The sequence below is a fragment of the Eulemur rufifrons genome, chromosome 19, assembly GCF_041146395.1.
Source record: "Eulemur rufifrons isolate Redbay chromosome 19, OSU_ERuf_1, whole genome shotgun sequence".
Classification (NCBI taxonomy): Eukaryota; Metazoa; Chordata; class Mammalia; order Primates; family Lemuridae; genus Eulemur; species Eulemur rufifrons.
In genome coordinates this window covers 111428856-111434855 of record NC_091001.1, presented here as the reverse complement: position 1 = coordinate 111434855, position 6000 = coordinate 111428856, and the positions used below count along the sequence as shown (strand labels likewise).

General features: G+C 49.0%; 1 protein-coding gene across 1 annotated transcript in view; it reads left to right on the top strand.

The window, feature by feature from the left end:
• The first annotated feature begins 1285 nt into the window (after positions 1–1285).
• The window catches only part of RNF144A (ring finger protein 144A), an 84717-nt gene continuing 80002 nt past the window's right edge, over positions 1286–6000 (top strand). The window contains exon 1 of the mRNA XM_069494499.1: positions 1286–1461. The gene's annotated coding sequence lies outside the window, so the exon portion shown is untranslated. The remainder of the gene's footprint in view (positions 1462–6000) is intronic.

Here is a 6000-nt window from a genome sequence, read left to right as displayed (position 1 = left end):
TCACAAAGATTTACTCTCATGTTTTTTCTAAGAATTTTATAAGTTTAGCTCTTACGTTTAAATCTATGAGTCATTTGGAATTAATTTTTGTGAAGGGTTTAAGGTCTGTGTCTAGATTCGGTTTTATGGCACCACTTGTTGAAAAAAACCATCATTTACCCGTTGAAATGTCATGATACTCTTGTCAAAAATCAGGCACAAATGTAGTGGTTTATTTTTGGACTGTCAATTCTGATCCATTAATCTATATTTTCTTCCTTATGCCAGCATTATACTATCTTGATTAGTGTAGTTTATAGTAAATATTCACATTAAGAGATCTAACTCTTCCAACTTTATTTTTATTTTCAAGGTGCTTTTGGCTATTCAGGGTCTTTTGGATTTCTTTATGAATTTTAGGATCAGCTTGTCAATTTTTGTAAAAAAGGCAGCTGAGATTTTAATAGAGATTGCATAGAATCTCTTAATCTATTAATTAATTTGGAAAGTATTGCTATCTTAACAATATTGTTTTCCAATCCATGAATATAGGATGTCTTTCTATTTATTTTGGGTCTTCTTTAATTTCTTTTAATGATGTTTTGGTGGTTTTCAATGTACAAATATAATATATCTTTTGTTAAATTTACTTCTAAATATTTTATTCTTTTTGTTGCTGTTCTAAAGTGTGTCTCTTATAACAGCATCTAGTTGTTATTCAGTCTTCCAATTTTTGTCCTTTGTACCATTTAATGTAATCACTGATAAGTTGATTTTGTCTCTTGTCATTTTACTCTTTGTATTCTATGAGTCTTGTGTCTTTTGTGTTTCTCTGTTCTTCCATTTTGCCTAATAGATAGCTTCATTATACCATTTTAATTCCATTTTTGTTTATTATACATTTTTGAGTGCTTATTGCCCTGGGAACCAAGGCTTTCTGCAATCCTTTCCCTGTAGGAGACCTGATGGGCAAAGCCAAGTGGCTGTGATTGGGACAGTAGGGGACAGAATAGGAGATCCAGGGACAGTTTATTATCCCAGAATTGCCTGTGTTCATGGGTTTATCTGTCAAGTTCTTGGTGGAATTTTTACATAGTAAACCTCAGTTCCTTCTCCACTGAACTGTTATGCTTTACAAATGTTCGATCAGGTGAGATTTCTAATAATTTTATCAGTGGTCTTCCCTCCAGGCCCAAGGCCAGTGCTGAGATGAGACTGGAGAGCTTGGCTTTGTGCCTTGCTCCTGCCACCCTGCCCTCTGACCGCCCCGCCCTTCTCTCGTTCCCAGGTAACCGGCACCCCGCTCACCTGACATGCCTCCGGGTGCCCCAGGTCTGCAGGGAGCCCTGGTGCCAGAGACCTTTTCCCACTCCTCCCTGCGCCGCGGGACATGAGGAGGAGCCAGCTGAGTGCACATAAGCGCCAGAGGACGCCAGACTTGGCTGCAAGATAGTTCTTCTCCTGCCCTCTGATTGCTCAGAGGTAACTTTAAATTTGGAAAATGAAGGCTTGAAAACCTTAATTTGTCTCTTCTTAGTGGACTCTCGGACCATTGCTTGGCTTACCTGGAGGTATTTCTCTGTACCTCTTAAGCCACACCTTTTAGTCAGTTGCCTAGTAGTTTCTCCGGAATGAATTTTAAAGATGGTCCTCAGCACATTGCGTTAAGCTATTGTAGTAATTTATGCTTTACAGAGATTTCCACGATTCTTTATTTACTGCTTATAACAATCTTGCAAGTTTCATGTTTTAGAAGGTCAGAGTGATGCATCGCGATGTTCTCTGATTCATTAGTTCATTGAGAACATAGGGACCGAGCTCCCATGTTGTGCCGGGATTTGCTCTAACGCAGGACATACAGAGCATGCAGCGGCGCCAGCGCCTGCTCTTGCCGGATGCTGTGCTCGTGGGGGTGTGTGTGGACGATGGGGTGTGGACAGGCACGGAGGGACAGACAGCATACAGTTGACAGTGCAAAGAAGTAATTATATGCTACCTGATGAGGCACAAATGTTGTGGAGAAAAGAAAAAGTGAACCAAGTTTAGTGGGTAGGACAGGTTTCAGTCTCCAATGGAGTGGTCAAGGAGGTCTCACTGGAAAGGTGACATTTGAACATGGACCTGAAGGTGTTGCAGGAACTGGCCGTTTAGCATGCATGCAGGAGCGTTGTAGAGGGAAGGGACAGTGGGTGCGAGGCCCTCGGCCAGAATCTGGCACGTTGGAGGAACCCTGCAGCCATGGTGGCTGGCAGGGAGCCAGCAGGAGCAGGGAGCTGGGGTGGGCTGGCGGAGGTGACAGGGCCTGGCTGTGGCTGGCACTGCAGGCTGTTGTGGGATTCTGGGTTCATGATGGGAAATCAGTGTAGGGTTTACGCAGAGGAGAGACAGGGTCTGCATTCCATTTTAATAGGGTCCCTCCGGCCTCTGCCGTGGGAACATGCTGTAGAGTGGAGGACAGGGGTAGAATCCAGGGGACATCTCAGAGAGAAACCCATCGTAGTACCCAGATAAGAGACCATGGTGTCATGCTCTGCTGGTGGTGGTGGAGTGGTGAGGAGTGGCCGTGTCTGGCTGTAGTTTGAAGAGGGGCCCTGCAGATGTCCTGGCAGAGTGGACGTGCAGTGTGCGAAGAAGGGGCAGTCTGTAAGTACTGGTGCCAGGGACTTCAGTTTGAGCAACTAGATGGTGTCGTCAGCAACTGAGGTGGAGACGGCTCCAGCTGGAGAAGGTTTGGGCACAAAAAGAGATTAGAAGTTCAGTTTGAACATGTGGAATTTGAGAAGATTATGAGACACCCAAATGGAGATGCTGAGCGGGCAGTTTACCCCAGCCTGCTGGTTTAGGAGGCCGTCTGCACTGGAGATGTCACGGGAGCCTTTGGCCTGTGCTTCGTGTTTGACGGAATAGGCTCAGATGAGATCCCTCGTGAGAGAAGAGAAGTTTTAGGGACTGGACCTGGGCCTTCCAGCATCATGGGGGGCAGGAGAAGAGGACAGGCTAGCGAGAGGAGCTAAGAGGGGGCAACCAGAGAGGCAGGGGGAACCAGGCGTGGCATCTGGGGACCGACGTGAGATCATTTCAGAAAGGGGGGAGTGAAGGGCTGGCCAGGGCTGGAGGCCTGGGTCCCTGGCGGGCACTGGTCTCCTGGCTGTGGCGGCACGAGCCGGCTTGGAGGGAAGGGTGCAGGGGAGGGATTGGAGACAGATTGTTCCCAACTGTTCTGAGAAGCTTTGCTGCAGAAAGGAGCACGAAATGGGGTGGTGTCTGGTGGGGTAAATAGGGTCGGGGGATAGTGTGGAGCGGGAAGCTTTGGCAGCACATTCAGACGTTGATGGGAGTGACCCAGCGGAGGGGGGACTATGTATTGATGCTGCAGGACAGACGGCCGCTGAAAGCATTTGAGTGGGAGAGAGGGGTCCTTGTGCAGTGGAGGTCTGTCGCGGCTTTAGGAGACGCACAGATAGTTACCAGGGGGAGTGGACCCAGTGACAGATGGGGGGTGGCGCTTGGAGGAAGGGGCTCTGCAGTTCTCTTCTGATAGTTTATCTTTCCTTTGTGAAGTGGGATACAGTCAGCAGCTGAGGTGACGTGGAGGAGGGCGGGTAGATTCGCAGAGACAAGGAGGCAGCAGACAGGCCTCTAGGAGGGGGGGCGTGGAGTGGTCGCCTGGGGGCAGCGAGAGCCCGCCGGCAGCTGTGGCCACCGACTGAAAACATCCGCCCTGGGTGGCCGCCTGCTTCCCAGACAGCCGAGCCGGGGAGTTGGTGTCAAGAATTGAATGACCTTCGATTGCGTGGCCAAGCAGAGAGGGACGGAGTGAGGGCGTAGCCGCCGCTGGCATGTGAGCAGGAGAAAGATGATCACACTCGCAGAGGGGGTGACACAGGGAAATGCGGAGAGAGAATGAGGGGCGACGCGTGCTGGGAGACACAGGAAGGGGGTCGCGCCGTGGGGCCAGAGCGCTGGAGAGAGGGCTGGAGCAGTGCCGGGTGGTCTGAGGTGGTGCGAGGAATTGGGAATCGGGGCCACTTGCGGGATCCCTAAGTCCCAACCCTCCTCCGCAAGCCCTGGCTCCTCAGCCACCAGCCTCGCCTTGTCGTGGTCTGACCTCAGAAGGTCCTGCTGCAGAAACCCTGCTGGCCACCTGCTCCATATGCAGCTTTACCTGATGTCCTGTTGGTGACATGGGGAAGATGCTGTTCACGTGTCACGGGTACCTGTCCTGGCTGTGTCCCCGTGGCCCGGTCCTGGCCATGTGGAAGTTGACATTGAAGCTGCCTTCCCACTTCCTCTTTGATTCCTTGGAAAATAAGTGCATTCTGACATTTTTTTTTTTTTGTTAACTTTAACTTCAAAATTTTAGGAGTATTGTACCTTTCTTTGCAATGCACTTACTGGTCGAGATATGTAGAATCCCTTCAAGTATGCGGGGAAGCATTAAAGCGCTGGAGGAAACACTTCAAGGCCAAGTGGAATTTTACATCCTTCCCTGCGTGGGCCCCCACCCCCCTCCCAGGACACTCTGTTTGGGAATCTGCCTCAAACAAATTCCGGAACTGTGAAATGGCGTCATTTGCACAAAAGATTCATGGCAAAGAGGACAAAATATCAGAAAATGACATTCCAGTGCAAGCAAAGATATTTTTAAATGTTTAGGATTTATAGAGCGAAATGGTTTTGGTGAACTGTCACCCACCCTCAGTTCGCCCTTCTGTGATTGAAGTAGCTAAATCTGAAACATAGGTTTTTGTTCTGTTCTGTTTTGTTTTGTTTCCCAAGTGGAGAATATCATTGGTTTTTTGAAAAAAAGAAATCTTTGGTTAAGAAACCTTGACTCGGCCTTGGCCGTCACTCAGCCTTGGGACTCGCCGCGTATCGAGAACCAACCGCGGCCGTTTACGAACGGCTCATTGCTGGTCTGCTTTTGGCTCCTTGGCCTTCAGGGCAAAGGTCATTTCGAAACACGAACTAGAACGAAAATATCAATACCCTGCTCTAGTTCTTCGTGGTTTCAGAGCTGCTGACGTGGAGAATTGAGCAGTATTTTTAGAAATGGAAACCGTTAGGGACGCTGTTCTGAGATGCTGTGGCTGGTGGCATTGTTAAAATCGATCAAACAACCACACTTTCCATGTTTAGCTCAGTTGTAACTTTTTGTGTTTTGTTTGTTTTTGTTTTTGGAGTGCTTTGGTCCATTTTCGTACATGTGCTGTGCCCTAAGCTGTGACAGTGTGCGCTGGGTCAGCCTTCTCTAAAGCCTGCCTGGGGTTGACAGGGACTGAATTGGAGGGGGAGGGATGACTCCAGGGAAAGGAAGAGATGGTACCTGTTCCCTCTGATGTATGGATTTCTCCAGAAAGATCCAGCAGACATTAATCAGCATCCATTGTACACAAGGTCGCATATTGCGGGCCCTGAGGGTAAATGAGGAGACACAGGCTTCTGTTTGTAGAAATATGGTTTTCTTCGAGTCATAACAAGCTGAGGATGTGCACTCCAGTTCCCGAAACTCGAACACAGGCCCCAGTAAAACCAAGGCGGTGAGAAATGGATGCTGAGTATTAGAAGAATTCCCACAACCAGGGCACTGTGAGCCTGCTGTGGGGAGAGGGGAGGTGCGGAGGTGGAGCCCCCAACACAGGACTGGGGGGCTGCGGGGGCTGAGGAGGTGGACCCGCCCTCTGGGCAGGGAGACCCCTGACAACTTGTGGAGGGGAGAGAAGGGACTCAGAACAAAGGGTTCTGGGTGGGCATCCTGGGTGGGCATCCTGGGTGGGCACTGCAGTGCTGCGAGGACAAGACTGAAGGTGGCGAGAGGACGCGGCAGGAAAGGTCCCCGTGGGGCTTAGCAAAAATCAATGCGAGTTTTTCCCTGATTTTAAAAATATAGTTTTTGTTTCGGTGACTTCCAAAAGCCTAATGACGGAGCTTCGTAGACACATGGGATACACATTTACCAAAGAAATATCATGCCTCCTCCCTTGCTTATGGCATCATAAATAACTTCTAATTTTAGCTCCA